This window comes from Callithrix jacchus, chromosome 19 (assembly GCF_049354715.1).
Source record: "Callithrix jacchus isolate 240 chromosome 19, calJac240_pri, whole genome shotgun sequence".
NCBI lineage: Eukaryota > Metazoa > Chordata > Mammalia > Primates > Cebidae > Callithrix > Callithrix jacchus.
The window spans coordinates 11,265,184-11,292,504 of NC_133520.1; the positions used below are offsets into that span (position 1 = coordinate 11,265,184).

The 27,321-nt window shown below is 37.3% G+C and overlaps 1 protein-coding gene across 11 annotated transcripts in view; it reads right to left on the reverse strand.

Moving 5' to 3' along the window:
• The window catches only part of LOC144580351 (spermatogenesis-associated protein 17-like), a 150,917-nt gene that overhangs the window by 60,822 nt on the left and 62,774 nt on the right, over nucleotides 1-27,321 (reverse strand). For 3 of the 11 annotated variants that reach the window (XM_078356552.1, XM_078356551.1, XM_078356561.1), the window contains 5 exons: nucleotides 23,188-23,383; nucleotides 22,266-22,323; nucleotides 18,464-18,663; nucleotides 13,922-14,208; nucleotides 6,631-6,763 (listed from right to left, as the gene is read on the reverse strand). The gene's annotated coding sequence lies outside the window, so the exon portion shown is untranslated. The remainder of the gene's footprint in view (nucleotides 1-6,630; nucleotides 6,764-13,921; nucleotides 14,209-18,463; nucleotides 18,664-22,265; nucleotides 22,324-23,187; nucleotides 23,384-27,321) is intronic. The other 8 variants (XM_078356555.1, XM_078356558.1, XM_078356553.1 and 5 more) reach the window with 8 other exon arrangements.

The window sequence follows — 27,321 nt, forward strand, 5'->3', positions numbered from 1 at the left end:
ATGGTCTATTAATAGAATCATTAGGTCTGGTAGTATTTGGAACTCATAACTTTTCCAGTGGCCCCAGTCACTTTCCAGAAAGTCACTTACTTCATTTTGTCTAAATTCTGAGGGGTGTATGTGTGTGTGTGTGTGTGTGTGTGTGTGTGTGTGTTTTAATTGTTAGTGAAGGAAACAAAAATATTTCTCTCTGAAATACTGGGGATCATTGAGCTAAAGAAGGTTAGCCTGGGGGTGATGGCTCACACCTATAATTGCAACATTTTGGGCAGCCGAGGCAAGTGGATCATGAGGTCAAGAGATGGAGAACATCCTGGCCAATATGGTGAAACCCCGTTTCTACTAAAAATAAAAGAATTATCTGGGTGTGGTGGCATGTGCCTGTAGTCACAGATACTAGGGAGGCTGAGGCAGGAGAATCGCTTGAACCTGGGAGGTGGAGGTTGCAATGAGCCAAGATCACGCCATTGCATTCCAGCCTGGTAGCAGAGTGAGACTCAATTTCAAAAAAAAAAAGAAGAAGAAAGAAGAATAAGGTTAAAACACAGGGGCACATTCTGCCCTTCCTCTTTGCCCTTCCCACCTAAAGGCAGGCACTTTTAAACACTTGCTTATCAACTCAGAAGCAGAACTCCGAGACAGTGGCGCCAGAAGATCCTAGAGGAGACTTTGTTCTTTCCACGAATGTATCTTCCCACGTTTTCCTGCTTTTTGGAAGTCTAGAGATACTCTATTCTTTGTTTTGTCACTATACAGAATGTATAACTCTTTATTAACGTACTATTTATGCAAGTCCCTATGCCACTGCCTTGAGAGAGAAATAGTTTTGAATTGAGGCTTCTCCCATGTGATGAGTACAGCATGTGTTAATACACATTAGCTGAGTTTTTCTCTGTTAATCTAACTTTTCAGGAAAGTATCTCAACTACAAATCTATGAGGGAAAGAAAAGAAATTATATTTTCTCCCTACAAAAAACAATGGTTAAATGCATAACTTGCTTACTGCATTCCAAAGCATGTCCAAAGACATGTTTTCCCAATTCCGACATTTTTATTTAAGATGTAAAATATATTCTGAAATCAGCTAAGAAATATTTATTTTCTTTCTTCTCGTATATATCATGTTTTCTGACTAATGTTCTTAATTCTGAAGCCCTTATTGAATTATAATATGGGCAAGGAATATACACATACATTATCCTATTCATTCAGATCCATTGAAAATTTAATTTTAAGCCAAAAATTAAATTACAAAGCTAGAGATATAAAACATAAAACAATGAACCATAACATTTAAATTTTGCAGAATATGTAGCGTAATGATGATTACACTAAATGTTTTCAAAAAAGCAAACTTTCTTAGGAATTTCCTTAGATAGTAATATGGTTTCCTTTCATATGTTTATTTTTTTCTTCATTTCAGGGTGTATATATACGAGTTTGTTATATGGATATATTATGTAATACTGGTGTTTGGACTTCTATTAATCCCATCACTCAAATAGTGAACATAGTACTTAATAGGTAGTTTTTCAACTCTTGCCCCACGTCCCCTCCCCTCTTTTGCAGACCCCAGTATCTATTGTTTCCATCTTTATGTCCATGTGTACTCATTGTTTAGCTCCCACTTGTAAGTCAGAACATGTAAAAAAAAAAAAAAAAGAACATGCAGTATTTGATTTTCTATGTATGCCTTAATTCACTTAGAATAACGGCCTCCAGCTATATCCATGTTGCTGCAAAGGACATGACTTCATTCTTTTTTATGGCTGTATAACATTCCATGGTATATATGTGCCACTCGATTTTTTTTTCTATCTGTAAGTTCAGCACAAAGATAAATATGTACATGTATGTTTGTATATACGTACACATTATTATTAACTATAGTCACCATGCTGTACATACGTTGCATATATAACATGTGTGTTACATAGTATAGCCTGAATTTTGTACCCACTCCCACCCACCACCACTCATATGTTGAAGCCTAACTCTCAATGTCACTGTATTGGAGACAGAGCTTTTAAGAAGGTGAGTAAGATTAAATGAGGTCATACAACAATCTGTGAGTGCTAGGTTTTGAGCTAGAGTAGAAACATATTGCTAAAGAAACATATAAGATGGTAGAAACAATATCTTATATATCTTTTTACTTCCAGTGATGAGAAAAAGTTTTTGACTAATAGACAAAGAGATGATGGGACTCAGGGACTTCATCAGCTCTCTCAACAGAAGCTAAGAACAGAGATGAGATTATACCAGCTAAAACTCTAAGAGCTTGACTTAAATGGTGCAGAGAAAGCAGAATAGAATTAAGGCAGATTATGGGACTTCTTGGATTCTACAAGGACTGGACCACTATTCGAGAAAAAAGAAGAAATACCCCTAAAGGGGTTCAGAGATCACTGGGGCTGCTACTCTTGCAAGAGGCGCAGGGAGCAGGACTGTTTCCTTCCAGGTTTCAAAGGGTGGGCTGCCTCTCCAGTTTTTGCAGGGCAGGATGACCCTGTTCAGTGCCTCTAGGGCAGGAGCCACCCTTACAGGGAGCCATGTGGGCAGGGCCTTTGCAGAGAGAATCTGCCTCACCCACAGAGCCATCAGGGTGACCCTGCCATCCCAGAGGAACTGGAGAGCAAAATATCGAACCAAAAAGGATTCTTTTCAAGTCTTAACATCAAATAGAATTTGCCTTTTTAGGCTTTAGACTTCATTAGGGCACATCATCCATTTCTTTTTCTAGTTTTTCCCTTTTGGCATAGAAACGTCTCCTCTGTGTTTGTCCTACAACTGCATTTTGGAAGCACATAACTTGTCTGCTTTCATAGGTTCACAGTTAGAGAGGAAGTTTGCCTCAAGATGAGGCAAGTTTCACCCATATCTGATTATATGGTATTTCTTGCTAGTTCTTAGTTTTTCCACAGCTTTACTGAGGTGTAATTGACAAATTAAATACACCTGCAGTAAATCAATAGATCACTTTGGTTGTATGAACATTTTAACAATGTTAAATTCTTCCGTCCGTGAACACAGGATATCCTTGCTAATACATGTTATCATTTGCCTTTTTGTTAACAGCCATTCCAACATGTGAGTGTTACATCCCACTATGGGTTTCTATTTGCATTTCCCTGATGATTAGTGATGCTAAGCATTTTCTCATGTACTTTTTGTGCATTTATAAAAACTGTATATATTTACAGTGCACATATGCATACATGTGATACACATATACATATACATTGTGAAATGATTACCACAATCGTGTTAATTAACATATCCATAACAAGTAGCATAGTTATTTTTGTTTTGTGATAAGAGCATTTAATATCTATGTTCTTAGTCATTTTCAAGTATACAATATATTATAAATTTTAGTCACCATGCTGTGTAATAGATCTGCAGAACTACTCATCCTAATTGAAATTTTGTACCTTTTGATAAACGTCTCCTTCTCATTTCTCACCCCTATCTCCTGCTCCAAGTCCCTAGTAACCACCATTCTACTCTCTACTTCTGAGTTTGATTTTTTTCAGATTTCACATATAAATGAGATCATGCAGTATTTGTCTTTCTGCATCTAACATTTCATTTAGTGTAAGGTCCTCCAGGTCCATATTATTACAAATGACAGAATGTCTTTTTTTTCAAAAGCTGAATAGTATTCCAATGTGTATATATACCACATTTTCTTTATCCATTAATACTTCAATGGATAATTTGTTTGATTCCATATCTTGAAGATTTTGAAAATGCTGCAGTAAAAATGGGGCTGCAGATAGCTCTTCAATATACTGATTTCACTTCCTTTGAATCTATACCCAGAAATGGGATTGCTGGATTGTATAATAGTTCTATTTTTAATTTTTTGAAGAACCACCATTTTCCATAATGGTTGTACTAATTTACATTCCCACCAATAGTGTTCAAGGGTTCCATTTTCTCCACATCCTTGCCAATATGTTATCTTTTGTTTTTTTGGTAATAGCCATTTTAACATGTGTGAGGTTATATCTCATTGTGGTTTCTGTTTGGATTTCCCTGATGATTAATGACGTGGAGCATCTTCTCCTATACGTGTTGGCTATTTGCATGTCTTCTTTTGAGAAATGTCTATTCTGGTCTTTTGCCCATTTTTAAAAGAGGTTCTTTGTTTTCTTGTTATTGCATTGTATGAGTTCCTTATATATTTCAGGTATTAATGCTATCAAATCTATGGTTTGCAATTTTTTTCCCTATTTCATAGTGATCATTTCCTTTGGTGTTCAAAGCTTTTTGGTTCTATCCAATCTATTTGTCTATTTTTGCTTTGTTGCCTATACTTTTGAGGTCATATCTAAAAAATCCCTGCTTAGCCCAATGTCAAGAAGTTTTTTCCTAGATTTCCTTCTAGTAGTTTTACAGTTTTAGGTCTTATCTATTTTTAGTTGACTTTTGCATATGGTGTGAGATAAGGATCCATTTTCATTCTTCTGCATGTGGAAATACAGTTTTCTCACAACCATTTGTTGAAGAGACCATCCTGTTCCCATTGTGTGTGGTTGGCACCTTGTCAAAAATCAATTGAGCACAAATGAGTGCATTTATTACTGGGTTCTGTATCCTATTCCATTGTTTGATGTGTCTATTTTTATGCCAGCACCATGTTGTTTTGATAACTATGACTTTGTAAGGTAATTTAAAATCAGGTAGTGTGATGCTTCCATCTTTATTTATTTATTTATTTTTTGCTCCAAATTGCTTTGGCTGCTCAGGGCCTTTGTGGTTCCAAAGGAATTTTAGGGTTGTTTTTCCTTTTCTTTTGAGACAGAGTATTGCTGTTTCACACAGGCTGGAATGCAGTGGCACAATCTCAGCTCACTGCAACCTCTGCCTCCAAGGTTCAAGTGATTCTTCTGCCTCAGCCTCCCAAGTAGCTGGCACTAGAGTTGAGTGCCCCCACACCCAGCAAACTTTTACATTTTCAGTAGAGGCAGGGTTTCACCATGTTGGGCATGCTGGTCTTGAACCCCTGACCTCAAGTGATCTGCCCATCTTGGCCTCCCATCAAGTGATCTGCCCATCTTGGCCTCCCAAAGTGCTGGGATTACAGGCGTGAACCACCATGACTGGCCAAGGATTATTTTTCTATTTCTGTAAAAAATGACATTGAAATTTTGATGGGAATTGCATTGACTCAATAGATCACTTCGGTTGTATGGATATTTAAAAAATATTCAATTATTCTAGCCCATGAATACAGAATATCTTTCCATTCATTTGTGTATTCTTTAATTTATTTCATTAATATTTTACAGTTTTCAAAGTACAGATCTTTTACTTCCTTAGTCAAATTCATTCCTATTTGGGATTATTACCTTGATTTCTTTCTGGGACAGTTGGCTGTTACCGTATGGAAATGCTACTAATATTTGTATGTTAATTTTGTGTCCTGAAACCTTTTGGTGGAGTCTTCAGGGTTTTTAATATTTAAGATCATGTCACCTGCAAACAGACAGTTTTACATCTTCCTTTCCAGTGCAGATGCCTTTTCTTTCTTTCTCTTGCCTAATTGCTCTGACTAGGACTTCCAGTACTATACTAAATAGTGGTTGTAAGGGTGGGCATCCTTGTCATGTTGCTATGATTTAGACATGACTTTAAACTTCAGACTTTAGAGTTGGTACTGAATGAATTAAGATTCTTGTGGCTTTTGAGATGGAAAGAATGTATTTGCATTCAAGAGGGCATGAGTTTTGGGGGCCATGAATGGAAGGCTATGAACTGAATTGTGTTTCCCTAAAATTCATATAGTGAAACTCTAAGCTGCAATGTGACTGTATTAAAAATAGAACCTGTAAGGAGGTGATTAAGGTTAAATAAGGTCATGAAGATAGAGTCCTGGTCCTTTGGGATTAGTGCCCTTACAGGGAGAGACATGAGAGCGCCTGCCCTCTCTGCCCAGAAAGAAGTCATAAGAACACACAGGGAGATGGCAGCTGCCAACAAGCCAAGAAGAAAGCCTCACCAGAAACTATGTTGGCAGTTATCACAGACTTTCAGCCTCCAGAATTCTAAGAAAATAAATGTTTATGGTTGAAGCCACATAGACTATGGTACTTTGTTGTGGCAGCCTGATTACAGACTAATACATCACACATGTGCCACATATATGTGCTGTGCCTGTTATGCAAATGCATATGACGCTCAGGAGTTGCACATATACATACATGCCTGCCAAATGTATGTTATGCATCATGTCTTATATAATGCACAACTTCTCTACCCCCCTTCATTTATCCTATCTATAAACATACACACATAGATTGAGAGAGAGCAAACAAGCCCTGATCTCCGTGCCTGACAGTTAGCTTAAGTCCATTCTGGGAACTCATACTCAAGCCCTGATCCTGGTTATATGCCAATGTCAATGATTCATGCCATTAATCCTAGGGCAGCTAAGTCATAAAACCTGAGAATATAATACTAAAGAAAGAAACCTTACATAGGTCAGCAGCACCATCTTTACTTAAAACAGCTATAAATAATTTTGTTACCATAAAGGTCTTAATTGTAATAAGAATATTTGCTGTAATTAACGTGCATTTCTAAATAAAGGAATAACTTTTCAAAATGTTGTGTTAACTCACCTTGTCACTGATCCATTTCTTAGGATTTTCACTTCGGAATTGTTCTTTGTGAGAAATGGGACTATACTTGCTTGATAAATGCATTGATGGGAAGTACTTTGTATTTTTATGGTATGAAGAAAATGGCAAAAACCTGAAAGAGATATTTAGGAGATATTATTAACTTGATTTCTAGAGACATTTGATTTTAAAAATAAGGATCTGGAGAAGTGAAGATGATAAGGATTTGGAGAAGTGCTGTAGTACACTGAAGATGATAAGGATTTGGAGAAGTGCTGTAGTACACTGAAGATGATAAGGATTTGGAGAAGTACTATAGTACAGTGAAGATGACACATGATTTAGAATCAGAATACCCAGATTCCATTTCGACCTCTGCCACTGAGTATCTGTGTTATAACTCCTATTCATCTTTATTTTCCATTCTGCAAATGGAGATACTGAAATGTTCTTCACAGAATTTTTGTGAGTCTCAAGTATTTTATATAGAGAGATGTTAAACAATACATTTATGAATTAATTATGCCAAAAACTCAAAATTCATCATATAAATAAACATGTTCTTAATTTTAAAATAGTATCCCTAAACCAAAAGAACAGCCAGTACAGTCAACTGTCATTGAAGCAGACTTTCGTTCATCTTAAGTCACTTGAATAACGGTAGCATTATTGGTAGCAGTTATTAATAATGGGGCCTTCAAGTCAGCCAGACCTGAAATCACATCTTAGCTCTGCTTTGCTAGCTGTATTACCTGAATGAGCCTTGACTTCCATATAGGGTTATTACAATGAATGAACAACTTAATTTATATAAGGTATTTAACATGGAGGCTGAAAAGAACATGTCCAGTAAATAAGGTTGATGCTAAAAGCAGACACAAATATCAAAGTTACCTGCTGCCACAATCATCATCATCATCATCATCATCATCATCACTTTAGATATTTTTATGATCAACAGAAAAGACCAAACTTTTAAAAGCCATATAAACTCTCACAGAACATCTAAGATTGTGATATGCTTTCAGTATAACCCAGATACCTCACAAAACACACTGAAATAAGAGTAAAGAAAATTTTTAAAAAGTTATAAACCTATAAGGAGAAATACAACAGAAAATAAGAAAGAGCAATTGAAAACATCAATTAACTTTTAGCAGGTGGAAGGAAGATAGGAAATTCATAAATGACACAAAAGAGTTAAGAGAACTGAAATCCAAGTGCCGAAAGAGTGAGATGTAAAAGAGAAACAGGGCAGTTTGTCCTGCAGAAACGTGGAAAGACTCTGGAACTAAATCTAAGGTTATTGCAGAAAGCGAGAGAAAGAATGAAGCTGAAAACAGTTCCAAGTCTCTGTAAGCACTAATGAAATCCCCAGGTCCATGTCCCAGTCCATCTATCCATAACAACCTATTCTTAGAAAAATTTACACCAAAAAGCTCTAGTCTCGAGGAAAGCAGGTGCAAAGGAAGGCCAAAGGGAAGCACTAAATGGAATACGTAGATTTTAACCCAATGTCTGCCTATTGATCTCTTCCCTTGCTCATCTCTTAAGTGCATTGGCAGCTTGGACTTATATCCTGATTGCATCTTCGGAAAAGATGCGGCAGTTCCCAGTGAAACGAGTTCAAATATCAATAATCTAGGGATGTTTTGATTAAAAGGCTGCATGAGAGTAAAATAAAATCTGTCAAAAAGCCACTCTTTTACACACATAGAGTGTCTACTTTAATTTTTATATTTCCTCTTTTAATATAAACTTAAGAATGGATTAGCAGTGGGAAAATAATCAACATGGAGGAAGGATACAAATCCGAGCATAATAAGCTAGAAGAAACAGACATCATAATGCAGCAAACGGGTAAATTCAGAAATTTTTAATGCATATACTCAAAGGAGATACAGTATTAATGAAATAAAATTTGGATGCTTTTTTAGATAAAAAAAAATTTAGAGAAAAGTGGAAGCTCTGGAAAATAAAAAACGATATATAGCAAAATAAAATATTCCCCTGAGAAAAATATTCTAAAATTCAGACTTTAAAAAGAGGTTGAGGTTCAACATATATTTATTGAGCCATTACTATATGCCAAAGTTTTCATGCAGATGACCTCATTTAGTTAAGACAAAGAAGGGTGTTTTCAAAAATTTAAATTTAATTGAAAATTATTTTTTTGGCATTTAATAAACTTAGAAAAAAAGTAGCATTCTTTCATCAATTTTAATAGCTCTCTGCAATTTCTTTTTAATATTTATTAATAAATTTCTTCTTAATATTTTTCCTAAGAAAATATTTTCTAACTATTTAAAAAAAAAAAAAAACAGAATCCAGAGCTTTGAATTATACAAAGTTACAGAAGCATGTATTATGTATGCTCTTGGGAAAAGAGCTCTCATATAAGATAGATTATGGTCCTTCCAGTGCTAATTCACACATGGGATGGACATCACACACACAAAAATTAATGTGGCCCCAATGTCCCTGAGTATACAAAGGAGGTGCTGTGAGCCGGCTGCTGCACTTACAGTTTTTATCACTTCTGAATTGCATTTTAATAGTACATTTTTCTTTTGTGTCTGAACAAAATTTGCCTTCTTAAGGGAATGGATGGCTGGGAAGACAAGGCTGGAACACTGGGTATTTCCCTGCTCATGAATTAACTCTACTTTTATTTAGCCATCATATTTCATGAAAGTAACATATATGCATATTCTTAATTGTACATATGCATGTCCATGTATATATATTCAAAAATATCTAGATCTATAATCTTTAAGTAACATTTATCTTCAAATCAGGAAAAATTATTCAATTCTCAAATCAGATTACTCTATAGATTATGAATAGCAACATTCAAAAAATCACTTTGGTTTATAATAAAATTTTACATAATTATCAATTACTTTAAAACTATGTTCTTTTACCAGTTTTCAATGTATACTCAGTTGTGTTTCTGCTTCTAGTGAGCACTTTTCAATTAACTGAACTTCATGCTAAAGAAGTGTAACATGTGCATTTCCCTCTTCTTTTTTACAGTCTTAGCAAAGAAACAGATCTGGCAAAAGTTCTTGAAAGCAATGTTGAGATATAGCGGTATATACAAACAAGTAACAACTTGAAGGTCTGGGCAGTTACAGAATAATTGGTACAGGTCTCAGGAAGCAAAAATTAGAAATAGTCAATTAGCTTTCAAAAATATGGGTCCATTTTATATACAGTCTTTACATTCTGAGTATACTTAATATTTTTTTATTATATACATATATATATATTTTTTTTTCCAAATAAGAACACTAACAAATAACATTCATTGTTTTTCTACCATAGAACTCTCTTTCATTTTCCCCCTTAAAGTCCTACTATCGTTCCTCATAACTCTAAGTTTTCCATCAATGCATTTATTTCACTGCCAGATAATTTAAATCTTCAAATTATGCACCTTTCTTGCGTATTAAATTGAGCCTAAATTCTCCAACTTAGCTGTTAGGCTTTTTCCCAACACACTTGATCTGTTAAGGCTGTTCAACCACTGCCTACCTGCTGTTCTCTTGATGCCATTTCTACCTTTCTTCCCCCATCCTACCTCTATGCCTTTGTTTATGCCCTTCCTCCAGAAATGCTGATCCATGCACTACTTCTCTTTCCAAATCCACATTAACATCCAGCTTTCCGAGGCAGCCTAATCTACCCACTTAACTGACACTGATTTCTCTATTATCTAAATATTTATTCACTGAACAACTCTCAATGAATTTATATGCTAGGTACTTGGAAAAATACAGTGCCAGGCAGGGTGGCTCATGCCTATAATCCCAGCACTTTGGGAAGCCAAGGTGGGAGGATTGCTTGAGGCCAGGAGATCAACACCAGCCTGGGCAACAGAGTGAAAACTTGTCTTTAATACATTTTTTTTTTTTTTTTTTTGGAGATGGAGTCTCTCTCTGTCACCCAGAATAGAGTTCAGTGGCGCAATTCTGGCTTACTGGAACCTCCGCTTCCCAGGTTCAAGTGATTCTCATGCCTCAGCCTCCAGAGTAGCTGAGACTACAGGCACCCACCACCACCCCAGGCTAATTTTTGTATTTTTAGTAGAGACTGGGTTTCACCATATTGGCCAGGCTGGTCTTGAACTCCTGACCTTGTGATCTGCCCACTTCAGTTTCCAAAAGTGCTGGGATTACAGGTGTGAGCCACTGCACCTGGCCCTAATAAAATTTTTTTAAAATTAGCCCGGTGTGGTGTAATGTGTTCATACCCCTACTAGAAGGCGAATTCTAGAAGGTACTGAAAGGTACTGAAAGGAATTCACCTTCTAGTAGGGGTATGAGATAATAAACATGAGTAGAATGTGGTAAGTTTTATGATGGATGTAAGGACAACAGGCAGTTAATGCAAAGAGGAAGATTTGTGTTTGCATATACGTGTCTGTGCAGGTATGGGGAGCTACTGGCAGGGAAATGGACTATGGGGCATGAAAAAATTGTCTTCCCAGACCATGTATGCCAGAACTGAGCACTGAAAGGCAAGTACAGTTCAAGTTAAGCATCTGGTGAAAGCTACTTTAGGCGGAAAAAAACAACATGTGCAAATAAACGTAGGTAAGTTAGAGCATAAAAAGGAATGCTGAAGAGACTGAAAAGGATCCAACGTAGCTAGAAAATTCTGTTCTTGTGAAGACAACAAAGTAGACCACAAACAGCCTCAGTGGAGGTGATTGTTCATGAAAACAATTCATGGAGGCTAGGCCAGTGGCTCACACCTGTAATCCTAAACTTTGAGAGGCCTGGGCAGGTGGATCCCCTGAGGTCAGGAGTTCAACACACCAGCCTGGCCAACATGATGAAACCCCATCTCTACCAGAAATACAAAAAATTAGCTGGGCATGGTGGCACACACCTGTAGTCCTAGCTACTCAGGAGGCTGATGCATGAGAATCGCCTGAATCCAGGAGGCAGAGGTTACAGTGAGCTGAGGTCCTGCCACTGCACTCCAGCCTGGGTGACAGAGTGAGACTCTGTCTCAAAACAAAACAATACAGAATAACAATGAGAAAACAACAAGGAGTCACCTGCAAGCAAATGTGAAAGTCAGGTTACCTTGGGGCAGATACTTCCATATGATGAATTCAGAAGATTCGATGGCATAGGAGTGGGAGGGAAACCTGAGACTCTCATATTAAGCCAATATTTCTAAGGAAACTAGAGTGGTTCTAGATCAGTAGCGTCTTATAGCACAAGGAAGACAGACATAACTACTCTCTAGAGGAAAACGGTGCCAATTTATGCCATTAGGATTGTTATAGGTGAAGTTCAGCTTACTGTGAGAACTCAAAATATTTGTGATGGTAAACACATAGAGAAAAAAATCAGGAAATTTGATACAAACAACCAGAAAAATATTACAATGATCAGATGTAGAATATAAGTATTTGATTATTTAAAGCTACAATAAAATCACCTGAGGTAAGGAATTCAAGACCAGACTGACCAACATGGTGAAACCTTGTTTTTACTGAAAAAACAAACAAAAAAAAAATTAGCCAGGTGTGGTGGCGGGTGCCCATAATCTCGGCTACTCGGGAGGTTGAGGTAGGGAGAATTACTTGAACCCAGGAGTCAGAGGTTGCAGTGAGCCAAGATTGCACCACTGCACTCCCACCTGGGCGACAAGAGAGAAACTCTGTCACACACACACACACACAAACACACACACACGACAATCCATGGACAATAATATATTACAGATTGATATAAACCATAAAACATTTTTCTTTATTTTTACATATGCATGAATTATGACTGCCCAATAGGATAGTTATACAAGCTGCAGTAGATTCTGCCTTAGGTAAATTATTTCAAAATAGACACAGCAATAGAGATTTATAGATATCAACATATGACTATGCAACAGGCAAGTCTCAGACACCAAACATATCCTAGATCAGCTCCCTCTCAGTGAAAGAGCGCCCAGGGCAATATATGTATTAAACATAAATCAGATAAAGGGATACTCCGTTACAAGTCAGGACTTTGGTTCCAGACTGCAATACATTCTCCAGTGAGCTATCCAATAGCATACAAATAGTCCTTTCATCTGGAATAGAAGTAGGAGAAATAGCAAACTAGAACAAGTTTCTCTAAAAATTTATAGCAGAACTTGTATAATCCTCCACTTTGTCTATTTGTTTCTTTTAAAAATTTTAAAAATAGAGATGGGGGTCTCACTATGCTGTCCAGGCTGGCCTCAAGTTTCTGAGCTCAAGCAATCTTCCTGCCTTGGCCCCCCAAAGTGTTGGGACTACAGGCATGAACAAACCATGCTTGGCCAATCCAACGCTTCCTAATATGAGGACTGCTCCTAGACCTGCCCTCAGCATCTCAGCAGCTAGCAAAAACCCGAGGTGAGCTGACAGATAGCACAGTTACGTCTCCGGGGGGGGGGTGTGGAATAGCCTTACTGTTTCCCTACTGGCAAGTCAAAGGAAAGGGAGAGACAGCTAAGGATTCTCCCCTTAGGGAGCAAATCCAGGGTGACATTCTTACTACTCAAATCTCCTGAGGGGTCAAGAGACAATCTAAGACAGGGAACCCTACCACTGGAACCACCGTACCTTGTAGGATGGATGACAGCAGCCCTGCTGGAGAAAGTCGGAATGGGGTGGTGGGGCGGGGGTTGGGGAAGGGGAGGCAAAGGAAGGCTTGCACTTCTCCTAGAGACAAGCCTTGTAATACTGAAAGGGATACTCAGTTCTGAATCTGCATTATGTAAACAAATATTAAGTATATAATAAGCTCTTGGTGACTTGATTCATAGTTAATTCAATTCACTAGATATGTCTTATTAACTAATATGTTTGATACATTGTATTAGACACTATGAGTATAAAAAGGTAAATTAGCAGGTGCCCAAAGCCTCTTAAAATCTTGTGAGGGAAAAAGACAAATAACTACAACAGTATAAAGTGGGAGTTGGGGTAGAACGGGTGGAGGTGAAGCTTTTAGGATGAAGGCAATAAAGGAAGCATACGAGAACTGAGAGCACGGAGGGCACTATCTAACCTGGGCTTTAACAAACAGGTCAGATTCCATTAGACAGAAATGGAAACCGAGGATGAGGAGGCAAGTAAGGGATGCATATGAATAGATGTTCAGAGGTAAAAGACTGGAAAACATTTGCAGGATCTTGTATGTATGTAGCCTACTTGCCTGGAAAATAGAATGCTGATGCCAGGGTGCTTATATTGTCTATCAGAACAGGTCGAGTCTCAGCAGTTTCACCTTGTCTTACTTACCATCTCTATGACGAATGTTGGAACTCTATGCAACTGAGAATATTGGCCCACTTGCAGATATTCCTGTCACATCTGTAACCACTGTTGAGGTGCTACGCTGGTTCTCTCCTGGAGAGGCTGACTGGGCCATAGCATCATCACAAAGGCTAACAAAGACTGGGGATCAAGGCGGTGGCCCGTCATCACATTCCTCTCTGTAAACACTGTTGCTGAGTTACATGCCTTGTGATCCTTTGATGCCAGGCAAGTCTGACACTTTCCACCTTCTCTTGGAAGAGATTTTGTATCTGTGAATTATAAAATAAATACAGGACTCTTAAACAATGCGTGACTACTGGTGCATTCACTTTTTCAGGTGGGAAAAGAGAAACATATACTTTTTCTTATTCTCCAAGTAAGTATAAAATTATTTACTTTTCAAGCTTCAAAACCTCCTATCCTATATACACAAGAAAATATAATAACAAAATAGCAAATAAGGTTGTATGAATTTTATTGTTTCAATATTTGAGTAATTGAACTTTACATGTTGAAGTCGTGGTTAACTGCTAACCACCTGAAGAGTGACTGTGGGATGTTATTATTTCTTAGCATGCACTACTGTAATAAATGAAAAGAATCTCTTAGAAAACCAGTAGTTTTATCTTTCAAATTACATAAAGTAGGAATTATGTCAATTGTTTTTCTGTTCTCAAAAGTTCACAACCTTCATTAATAAAGATGTTAGTCTATGAGCAGCCTCATCCTTCCAATCATAGCAACACTGGAAGAACAGGAACTTCTAAATAGGGATATAGGAGTGACTGCTAGGGGTCACCCCAGAATGTCTGCTTAAAAGGTCTATCTAAAATACTTGCCACAGAAGGGGAAAGGCGTAAGAGCTTTGTAATGTTCAAACAGAACAATTATTTAAATAGGGAAAAAGAAAAAAGGAATAGAAAACTTCCACTGTAGACTAATTAAGGGAAGGGATTCTGTACTCTGGTCTACAAAACTTGATTTGACAAGAAGACACCTACATTTAAAAGCTGGGAAAGAGTTGATGAAAGAACGTAAAGAGGAAATATGGAAAAATGATGTTGATTGGATCTAATAAATGAATCCACAAACAGCAAATGTTCATATTATAAAAGTACACCTGCTCAAAAATTACTATTAAGTCTAATATTTTAACTATTATTATAATATAGAAAATGGTAAATTTAGGCTGGGTTCTATGGCTCACACCTGTAATCCCAGCACTTTGGGAGGCCGAGGCCAGTGGATCCCTTGAGGTCAGGAGTTTGAGATCAGCCTGGCCAACATGACAAAATTCTATCTCTACTAAAAATGTAAAAAAATAGCCAGGTGTGGCGGCATGGACTTGTAATCCCAGCTACTCAGGAGGCTGAAGCAGGAGAATCACTTGAACCCAGGAGGCACAGGATGCAGTGAGCCAAGATCATACCACTGTACTCCAGTCTGGGCAACCGAGTGAGACCCTGTCAACAAAAAGAAAGAAAGAGAGAGAGAGAGAGAGAGAGAGAGAGAGAGAGAGAGGGAGGGAGGGAGGGAGGGAGGGAGGGAGGGAGGGAGGGAGGGAGGGAGGGAGGGAAGGAAGGAAGGAAGGAAGGAAGGAAGGAAGGAAGGAAGGAAGGGAAAGAAAGAAAGAAAGAAAGAAAAAGAAAGAAAGAAAGAAAGAGAAGAGAGAGAGAGAAGAAGAAAGAAAGAAAGAAAGAAAGAAAGAAAGAAAGAAAGAAAGAAAGAAAGAGAAAGAAAGAAAGAAAGAAAGAAAGAAAGAAAGAAAGAAAGAAAGAAAGAAAGAAAGAAAGAAAGAAAGAAAGAAAATCCTGGCTAATACTGTGAAACCCCATCTCCACTAAAAATATAAAAAATTCGTGAGGCGTTGTGGTGGGCACCTGTAGTCCTAGCTACTGGGGAGGCTGAGGCTGGACAATCACTGGAACCTGGGAAGTGGTGGTTGCAGTGAGCCGAGATCTCACCACTGCACTCCAGCCTGGGTGACAGGGAGACTACATCTGAGAGACAAAACAATAAAAACCTTTAAATACTCTTAAATTGTATTATAAATCAACTTGATTCCCCAAAACTTAAACTCAACCTTTGAAACTCAGAATTTGTTGTAGGATGTATTAAAATATTATGTAAACAAAAAAAAGAAAAAAGAAAGAAAGGAAGAAAGAGAAATGTTTTGAGGGCTGAGCAGCATTCCTGATCTCATCAGATGACCTGGTTTTCATAAACTAAAAAACTAATCATAGGCTTTTTTAAGGCAAATCATTTTGAAAGAATATGTAATTGGAAATATACAAATTACTTGGTAACAATATATAAAATAGGATGAGACGTGTTTTATACTTGTAGTAAGTATAATTAGGAGTGAACAGTTTTGCCCCCTCTAAAAAAACAAACCATGTTATGGCTATAAGATATTGAATATTTGTCCTTTATTATACAGAATAGTCTTGGAAATAGTTTTGGAAAAAGGTCAGCAAATAAATAGCAGTTTATTTTTCATTACCTTCAATATGAAAAATAAAATCTATCTGTACTTTATGTATTAACTACCTAAATGTCGAGGTAAAACTAATATATAGCTCATTAATATGAACAGAAAGACTTCAAAACATAGCTTAGATTAGTGGGGTTTTTGAAGCGATATTAATAAAATGAGCAACAATCTGGAATAGAAATTAGACAGACTCCCTTTATGGTTGAGGACAAACCATAGCTATAAGAGCTTAATACATACAGTATTTTAAACTTAGAGTAGACTTTATAGCACAAATTTAAAACTCATGAACTATTTAGGCGGCAATATCTCCACCCCCAGGGTGGAGACAGAAATGTGATGTTTAAATACAAAGAATGCAAGTGGCAAGACTATCTGTTCAACTAAACAGTAAGCTTATATTGCAAGCTTCTAAATTTAACTGGAAAGATATTTGTCCCTTTCCTTACATTTTTCTTAGCTTAAGAGGAATATATTTCCCTGGACTTATTATTATTGTTAATCTCAAATCATCTTGGCTCAGTAATTTCATTACATCTATGTAACAAATTTCTGACACATATTTTGCAGAGTTCACTTTATTTTCCTCTGACTGTGAAAAATGTTTTTAAAAATCTCTGCTAAAAGACACTAAAGTGAAAGGCGTCGGCTAAACAGCATTCACATAGGCTCTGCTTTTAGGCCATTTACATCGAATGTTTTAAATAAAGTTTCAAGAATGGCTAAACATGATGAACTCAGATATTTTAAGGACTTATATAAATCACTTAAAGAACATTAACTTCTCACACCTGTAATCTTAGCACTTTGGGAGGCCAAGGTGGGTGGATCACTTGAGCCCAGGAGTTTGGGACCAGCTTGGGCAACATGCTGAAACCCCATCTCTACAAAAAGTACAAAAATTAGCTGTGCATGGTGGGGGAAAGGTATAGTCCCAGCTACTAGGGAGGCTGAGGTGGGAAAATCACCTGAGCCTGGAGGTCAAAGCTACAGTGATCAGTGATCATGCCACTGCACTCCAGCCTGGGTGACAGAGTGACATCCTGTCTCAAAAAAAAAAAAAGCACAAAAAATAATATATGTAAGGAGGAAAATAAGGCGGCTAAGGTGGCAATAAATACATCTAATTATACCCAGAGCAGTGTATTACAAACTATGGTCTAGGGATGAGATGAAGGGACTCATGGCCAACTAGGTCATTTGCTCCACAAGGCCAACAGACTTTTGTTACTGGCCGCAGTGGCTCATGCCTGTAATCCCACCACTTTGGGAGGCTGAGGTGGGTGGATCAGCTAAGGTCAGGAGTGCAAGACCAGCTTAGCCAACATGGTAAAAACCTGTCTCTACTAAAAATGCAAAAATTACCCGGGTGTAGCAGTGTGTGCCTGTAGTCCCAGCTACCTGGGAGGCTGAGGCAGGAGAATCACTTGAACCCAGGAGACGGGGGTTGCAATGAGCTGAGATCGCACCACTGCACTCTAGCCTGGGTGACAGAGTGAGACTCTGTCTCAAAAAAAAAAGACTTTTGTCTGTATTGTTCACTGCTATGTTCTCAATGCCTAAGTAGTACCTGGCATACAGTCAGCATGCAATAATATTTGCTGAGTGAATAAATTTGCAAAATGCTATATACTGTATTATATTTCCCCTTTGATGTTCCCGTCAAATAAAAGTATATTTAAGACTGATAAGCCCTGTGCCAAAAATCCATTTAAGTGTTTTCAATGCAATTTTTTCCCCAAATCTATTTGAAAGAAACTCATTAACACTAGTTTTAAGATTAGTTTTTTAAGCGTTTAGAAACTCACGTTTATAGTAAAAATAACAAAAGAAAATATAGGCCTGTTACTGAGACTTCTAGTGTAGTATTAATAAACATCAAAGAGAAATCCTAATTTACCTCATTTTTTTGGCTTGACTTGTTTTTAGTGAGAATGATTTTCGTGATCTGATATATTAGGCTAAAAGGAGCAAAACCCAGCTCAAGTTCAAGAGTCAGATTTCAATGGGTAAGAAACCTGAGTACTTACTGTTTGTCAACTATTGTGCTAAGCGTAGCGCATAAGTCAGGGGCTCTGTTGGTAGAAGCTTATCATCCAGAGCAAGGCTCTCTTATTTTTCTGTTGAAGTGCCAGGCAGGTGACAGAAATGAGTCAGATGTAAACTGAAGAGTCCAAGTTTTAACGAATTGTTGCCATGTCAGAGTGTGAGCCTGCTCCTTCTAGATCTCCTAATTTTTTCCGTAAGAGGGAAAATTTTGAGTTTTAAATAATTTAATTACCATTCTTAATAAATTTTCAATTTATCTAATTTTTAGAATATTGTGGGATCCAAATACAACACCCTGGGAGGCTACATGCAGCTCACAAGCTACTAGTTTGCAATCTCTGGTTTAGAATTTTAAAGTGAGTATCTAGCTCTGACGATGATTTTAAGGTCCCTGACAAGATAAATTATATCTTAAATTACTGTTCAAGCTTTTGTATGAGATCACCAAATCACCATTAGTTATTTTTAAGAAATTGTGACTTTACCAAAGACGTAACAAAATGATTTTTAAACAGAAGACTATAGATTCTACAATATACAGAGGGCTTAATGTGATGTTAATATCCAAAGAAAATACAGGAGCAGTAACAACTAGGTAATAGTTACAGGGGAAAGTAAAATCTAATGAATGACTTCCTGACAGCCAAATCCTAGATACCCTTTTTAGTTTTCACTGAATTTGAACTCTGCATCAAGCTGTTCATCCACTCCTTATAGCCAAGCCTCTTTAATTTACACAATCGCTCCTGGTTCTCTTTCTTGCTGTCTGTTTCTTGACTGACTCATTATTATCTGCCATTATCTTAAATTAATGACTCTTAACAAGAATTGTGCATTTGAATCACCTGGGCATATTTTGCAAATATTTATGCCTACCGAACCAAACTATCTGTGATGGAGACTTAGGAATTCACATGCATGTAATTTTAAACCTCAAGGTGATGCAGTTAAGCAACCCTGACTAAAAACCACTGCCCTAACATTAAAGCAATTCCTAGAAATCTGTAATCTTCTCTCTGTATAGTTTCTCCTGGGGGATTAGTCCATCACCAAGGTTTTAACTATCATCTCTAAACTGATGGTTTCTAAATCTTTATCTCAATACACAGTATCATTCTTTAACTGAAGAACAGTATTTTTAAATGTTCACTAGGGATATTTACCTTGATGCACTAGAGGAACCTCAAATAGAGCTGTCTCCAAGTTAAACTCATGCCCAAATCCTCCATGCCATCAAACTTGCAAGGCTTCTTATATATTTTTTCTTAGGTAAGTCAGAACATCACCCTCTAGCCAATTGCCTAAGTCAGAAGCCATCAAGTCAGGGCATAAGAGGACCTTCCTGCCTCTGCTCTTCTCAATCAGAGAAGATTCTTGCTTGTGGCTCTACTGTCACAAAAAAACTATTTGATATAATGTGACACACCCTCCCCTTGACCACAGTTATGGTCTAATAGTAGGGTGATTTAACACATCCTTTAATTTAACCCTCATTTATTGTCTATTGTGTTCCAAGTCTATGGCTGATGTGAGCCAATTTGGTAACATAAATTGAGCAAAACATATTCTCTCGCAGAAACTTGCACTGAACAACAAAAGTAGCTGTGGGTTCTATAGATGGAAGGTTACGTTGAATTAGGCTTGGGTGGTAACTAAGTGAAAGCTAAAGATTGATGGGAAAGAAAATTTATGATTTAGGAATCATCAGATAAGCTAGTCAGTAGAAAGAAGCAGCAGACTTGCAGAGGAAAGCAGGGATGCCACTGAAAGAAGACCATGTCCCTGCAGCCCCCTTCTCGTCTTAGTCCACTTTTCCTTTAGGTCTTTATAAAATTCCTCAATGTATCTTTTTTTTTTTTTTTTTTGAGATGGAGTTTTGCTCTTGTTACCCAGGTTGGAGTGCAATGGCGCGATCTCGGCTCACGACAACCTCCGCCTCCTGGATTCAGGCAATTCTCCTGCCTCAGCCTCCATCACCTTAGTTTCTTGAGTTTCCTTGAATGGATCCTTTTTCTTTGCGAGTAAGAAAGCTCTGAGACAGTGATCCTAAATGCATCTGTGCCTCTGACCACACCATCCAAACAATATCAGGCAAGCCCCTAAATCTGATTTAGGGTTTATAGCAAACTTCTCCAACCCAGGGCCTGCGAGCCACATACAGCCCAACACAGATTTGTAAACTTCCTTCAAACATTATACAATTTTTTGTTGTGTGTTTTTTCTTAAGTTCATTAGCTATCATTAGTGTATTTTATGCATGGCCCAAGACAATTCTTCTTCTTCCAATGTGGCCCAGGGAAGCCAAAACATTAGACACTGCCAGTTACAGGATCCTACCTATAAAGCATTTTGTCAACCTTTCTCTCCCCTCCATGACCAACATCTCAGTTCTATGATGAGTCCTCTTCATCTCTGACCTGAACTGTGACAATGGTCCTCTAACTGGACTGTGGCCCCAGTGACTTCGGCCTCTATCCCCATTGACTCCCATTTCTAAACCATCTCCATGGCTAACAGATCAGATACCTCCTAGCTATCTAATCTTTCACTCACGGCCTAAAACTGGTTTTATGAATGTCTCGACAGCATACAGTCCAAATATTAAAAGTGTCTTTTTAGTGACTTGTGTGATTGCATATACAAAAAGTACATATTCTCAAGCATATCACTAAAAGTATTCCAAATTATATAGATTTTTTAAATCTTAAACTTCTTTAGACACAGGTGTCTGTAAGAACAGAATTCTAGTATTCTGTGGTCATTTACTTAAAAAACACTTTTGTTTTCTTTCAGAGAAACAGTGGACAAAAAGAGAGCATAGTTCTTATTATACAGCCAAAGTAATAAACGGCTCTTTCATAGACAAATTCTAGAACTTCTTAATTATACACAGGTTTATTATCTATATCCCCAGTGTTATAAAGTACCAGAACTTCATTAAAAAAATTAAGCTGGAAAAATGAAGGCAGCACTTTGTAAATTTCCACTGGAAATTAGCTGGGAGAGGCAGAGGAATACTGGATCAAAAGAGGGTAATCATGCTTAACTGTGCCCTAGAGCACCCGCATGTATAATACGATTTGCACAGTAACTACCTCTCCTATTACTGCTTGTTTGGAGTATTCTGTGTTAATGGGGTTAGCTAATTTAGTATTTTAACTTAAAAAGGCTCTGCTGATTAATAAATGTTGCACACTGTGCTAGTAATTAAAATAAATGGAAGAGTTACAAATAAAAGTTGAATTGTTAAGAAAACATTATCTGAAAATATACGATAATCTCTATTTATCATAATACAATAACAGTTCAGAACATATGCAAATTGTAAAGGTCTAAAGTGTCTGAAGAAACCACACAAGTCGGAAAAGTTTTGAGATACATAAAATGTTCTTTTTACTTTTCTTTAAAGATAAGTAGAACTGATGCTCATCTATATATAGCACATTTTAAAATGTCCTTTCTAAAAACTGTTATTTGGATCTTGTTTCTTAACCTTTCCTGCGTTTTTCTTATAGTAATGACCACAAAATGATACTTACACTTAATTAGAAAAAATACTTAAAGTTTTAGAAGTGAGTAAGTTACTCACTGTTTACTGATATTTACTGCAATGGAGCATGGTTCCTTGTTTTGGGGGGACTATGGACACCAAGCACAGAAATAAAGGAAAATCCTCAGTCCCTTTCAAGAGAAGCCCAAGCACCTAGTTAGCCCCAGAAATAAATAAGTAACTTGGTTCACACCTATTTGTTTTTTCTATAGAAACTAAAGGTAACATCTTACCATAGGTCCCTGAGTTGTCTTTCATGGGCTCAGACTCACGGAATGGATCTGCTGGCACCTAGACCCCAGATAAGGGAAAAGTGAAGACTAAACTTTATCACCCTTTATTGTGAGTTCCTTCATAAGGGGTTTGGGGGAAGTCATTCTCTCTAACTGCTTAACATTTTTCTATTGACCCCAAATTTTATTTATTTTTTAATGTTGAGACAGGAAGACAAGAAACTACCTTGCAAGGTTAGACTTTGGTGTTAGATTAATTATAATCCTGAGCTAAATTTTAGGGAACTCCTTAAATCCCTAAAGATTCAAGAATCTTATACAGGTTTAAGGTATAGACATTCAGGATTTAAAAAATATACTAGTGACTGGAGTTTTCTTATAAAGAGGGGTTCATGATTAAAGCATATTGTAGCTATATTTTAAACTTACATAGGCTTTCAATTAAGGAACTGTGAATAGACAGCTCAATAGCAGCTGTCTCTACATCTTTAAAAAAAATAAGAAGTATTAATTTACTGATAGTTATTCAAGAGTAGGTCAAATGAGAGACATCCCATAAACATTTAGTAGCACAGCAGAACTGTCACCCAGGCTGGAGTGCAGTGGTGTGATCTTGGCTCACTGCCACTTCTGCCTCTCAGGTTCAAGTGATTCTTGTGCCTCAGCCTCTGGAGTAGCTGGGACTTCGAGTGCCCACCACCACACCTGGCTAAATTTTTGGTATTTTTAGCAGGGATGGCTTTCAGCAGGTTAGCCAGGCTGGTCTCAAACTCCTGGTTCTCAAGTGATCCGCCCAGCTCAGCCTTCCAAAGTGCTGGGGTTAGAGGCATCAGCCACTGCACCCAGCCATGACTCCAAATTTTTAAACAGAGCTTCCCTTCCTTAACCAATTGTCAATCAAAAGATCTTTAAATCTACCTACCTGTAAGTTCCTGCTTCAAGATATCCCACTCTTTTAGGCCAAAACCAACGTTTGACCTCCATATACTGATTTATGATTTTGCCTGTAGCTTCTGCTTTCCTGAAATTTACTCCTGTCTTTAAAAGTTCTTATCTGCAGGCCATAGGGGAGGTGGGGTCTTAAGTATGACCTTCCTGGAATCTTCTTGCTTGGTGCCCTGCAATAAACACCTTCCTTTGTCACTGCAAAAACCTCTGTGTGGTTATATGAGTTCTACTGTGGTGGGTGAATGGACCCCATTTTGGTTTTACAATATTACCAGATCCAATATTTACCAAGGCCCCTGTCTAAGCTAGGTTGCAAATTTGAGAGAAATGAAGGCACTTTGGATTCATAGCTATTAGTTCCAGCAAGTTGAGGAGCTCAAGAAATAGAGTTATACCCCGTCTCTACTAAAAATTACAAAAAATTAGCTGGGCATGGTGGTGCGTGCCTGTAATCCCAGCTACTCAGGAGGCTGAGGCAGGAGAATTGCCTGAACCCAGGAGGCGGAGGTTGCAGTGAGCCGAGATTGCGCCATTGCACTCCAGCCTGGGTAACAAGAGCGAAACTCCGTCTCAAAAAAAAAAAAAAAAAAAAGAAATAGAGTTATTAGTTCTGCTGTGCTACTAAATGTTTATGGATGTCTCTCATTTCACCCGCTCTGAATACCTATCAGTAAATTAATACTTTTTATTTTTTTAAAAGATGTAGAGACAGCTATTGAGCTGTCTATTCACAGTTTCTTAAATGAAAGCCTATATAAGTTTAAAATATAGCTACATACAATATGCTTTAATCACGAACTCCTCTTCATAGAAAAAATCCAGTAACTGGTATATTTTTTTAAATCCTCAATGTCTATACCTTAAACCTGTAGAAGACCCTTGAATCCTTAGGGATTTAAGGAGTTTCCTCAAATTTAGCTCATAATTTAAGTTTAGCTTAGATTATAATTAATCTAAACACCAAAGTCTCACCTAGCAAGGTAGCTTCTTGATTTTATTTTATTTTTTTTTTTTTTTGAGACGGAGTTTTGCTCTTGTTACCCAGGCTGGAGTGCAATGGCGCCATCTCGGCTCACCGCAACCTCCGCCTCCTGGGTTCAGGCAATTCTCCTGCCTCAGCCTCCTGAGTAGCTGGGATTACAGGTATGCGCCACCATGCCCAGCTAATGTTTTGTATTTTTAGTAGAGACGGTGATTCACCATGTCAACCAGGATGGTCTCGACCTCTTTACCTCGTGATCCACCTGCCTCAGCCTCCCAAAGTACTGGGATTACAGGCTTGAGCCACCGGCCTCTTGATTTGAAAACCTTTTAGAAGAACACTTGCATTTATTTTCTTTTGCTGTTATAACAAATCACCACAAAATTTGTAGCTTAAACAATATTATTAACTTATCATTCTGAGGTCAGGAGTCCAAAATAGGTTTTACTGGGCTAAAATCAAGGTGTTGGCAGGACGGCATTCCTTCTAGGGGATCTAGAAGAGAATCCATTTCCTTGCCTTTTATACCTTCTAGAGAAGGGCCTACATTCCTTGATGTGGCCCTCATGCCCCATCTTCAAAGCTGGCAAAGCAAACTGAACCCTCCTCACATTGCATCTCTCTGACCTCCTTTCATGGAGTCAAATCTCTTTCTGCCTCCCTCTTCCACTTTTAAGGACTTTTCCATTACAAAACTGGCCCTGTTATGATAATCCAGGATAATCTCCCCATCTTAAAGTCCCTAATTTAATCAAACCTGCAAAGACCTTTTTATTATATAAGGTAACATTCACAGGTTCCTGAAATTATGACGTGGATTCTTTGGCAGGGCAATAGGGATTATTATGCCTAACAGAAAACTAATTGAAACTAGTTGGTTCTCATTTCTATTGTAATATCCGAAGTCCAGTGTACTTTGCATATAATTCTAGCCTCCTGTATTAAGCCAGAATGTTTATGATTAACAGAAGATATTAAAGTACACGACCTTTACACCTCTCATAAGACCTTAGTGAAGCCTATATTATAGCCTATATCATATGATTTATAATTGTCCACTCCATTCCATTTCTGCTGTCTTATTGGGTAAATTAAACATTGACTTTTGTAGCTGTGGTACCATTATGGCCTCCCTTTTCCTCTACCTGTTATTAATAATCACTTTTTTCTCCATTTTATCTAAGCAACTTTCATGGTTTCATTTCATATTTGGAAATGTTCCTTGAAATGGTCCCCTCTGAAATTTTAAACCCCAAATTTTTTGATCACCATATCATATAAATAAGAAGTATATATAAGATTCTGTCATATGTTAATAAAGAAATAATAAATATACATATAATTGCATATGTAACCAAAAATTCTTCCTTAGATTTTTAAATGGATTTGAGGAGATTGCCAAATCGAAGGTAGTAGAAAATTTCTAACAGAAACTAGAGAGAGCCAGGGACATAAAGAAGAATGAAAACAGCTCAGTATCTCTGGAGCAGAGTTCTTTATGAAATATGACAAAGATTAGCTAAAGAAATCAGCTTGGATCAGATCCTGAAGAAACTGTGTTTTGCAATAAGAAATTAAACTTTATCCTAGAGGCAATAAAAAGCCATAGAAAGGCATTTTAGGTAATAGCATAATTGAATCTCTTTAGTGCTGGTGTGGTAAAATACACTGAGTAGGAGTAAGACTAGGTAGACTAGGTTGAAGGCATTTTACAGCAATTAAAGTTAAGGAATTCTAAGGGGCCTAAATTAAGATAGTAATAGTATAAAGGGGAAGAGAGGCTGAAATTGAGAAACACTTAAGGACTTGAGGACTTGATAGGATGTGGATGATGCTGAGGGAGAAGGTAACTCACAAATCTCTAGCTTGTGCAGATAGCTGGTGTTGCAGCTCACACTCAGCAAAAGAAGCAGAAAGTGTGTTATATGTTGCATTTAGCACATCGGGTGGACACACAAACAAAGACGGCAACTGAAAATGTGAATCTGAAATGCTGGATCAAGAGCGTAGAGATTTAGAATGGAAATCGTGGGCATAGAGGTGGTAAAGTCTGTCAAAGAGAAGCAACCATTCAAAGATTATACAGAGGAGGAAGAAGAAAGAGAAGATCAAATCCATCTATCATTTTAGTTCTAACCAGTTACCTATTAACAAAATTACTGCAATATTTTTCCTGATGGGTTTTATTGCATCTAGCATATTCTTCTCAAATACATTTGCCTCCCAATCAAATTTATATTACTTTTATACCATCCACTTTCTCTCAAAAACCATAAATAATTTTCCACTACCTAGAGGATAAACCACCAACTCCTTGGTCTTGAACTCTTTTGCAATTTTTCTTTCTCTCGCCCTCTTATATAAACATTAGCCTATCAAATGTGTCTTGTCTTTGTTTTATCAACTTTTCCTACCATGGTTTCTCTTTTCATATCATCAACCTACTTTTGGCTACTTTCTGTTCTTTTCTCTATCAAAATCTCAACTGTCTTTTGCAGGATTCAACTCAGTTTTTTGTCAAGAATGCTTTTCTAGACCATCAGACGCCAGAGAAAACTTGACATTTTAAAAACATACACATTGTCTGTTACACACACGTGACCATTTATCAAGTACTTGGTAAATCTCGCTAAAAATTTTATTAGGTTTTCTGGTTTGGTTTCAAGCTATGTAAGTTTCACAAGAGTAGAGGCTTTGTCTAATCTATTCACTGCTATGTCTCTAGAGCTTGGAACTATTCCTGACATGTAAACATCTGTTGAGTCAATAAATAATCATTTTATTTCTCACAATATTTAGATGGGATGAGACCTTCCCTAATATGGGTGGCTTTATAATTATTTATTAATTGCTTGTTTAGATTCCTGGCTTCATAAGGATAGGCATATAAGTGAGGAAATAGTTTTCTCTGAGATGGCATGAGAAAATTGAAGGAGTTCCCTTAAAAACAAGAACAAATAAAACTTTAAAATTACTTCCAAAAAAACTTCTGTAATCTATCTCCTATGTATGTATTATTATTGTCCAATTTCTTACATTTATTTTAAAGAACATGTCTGACTAACAGCTATAACCTACCAGCCTGTGATTATTAAGAAGCATTTTGTCATTCCTAACAGTTAACTA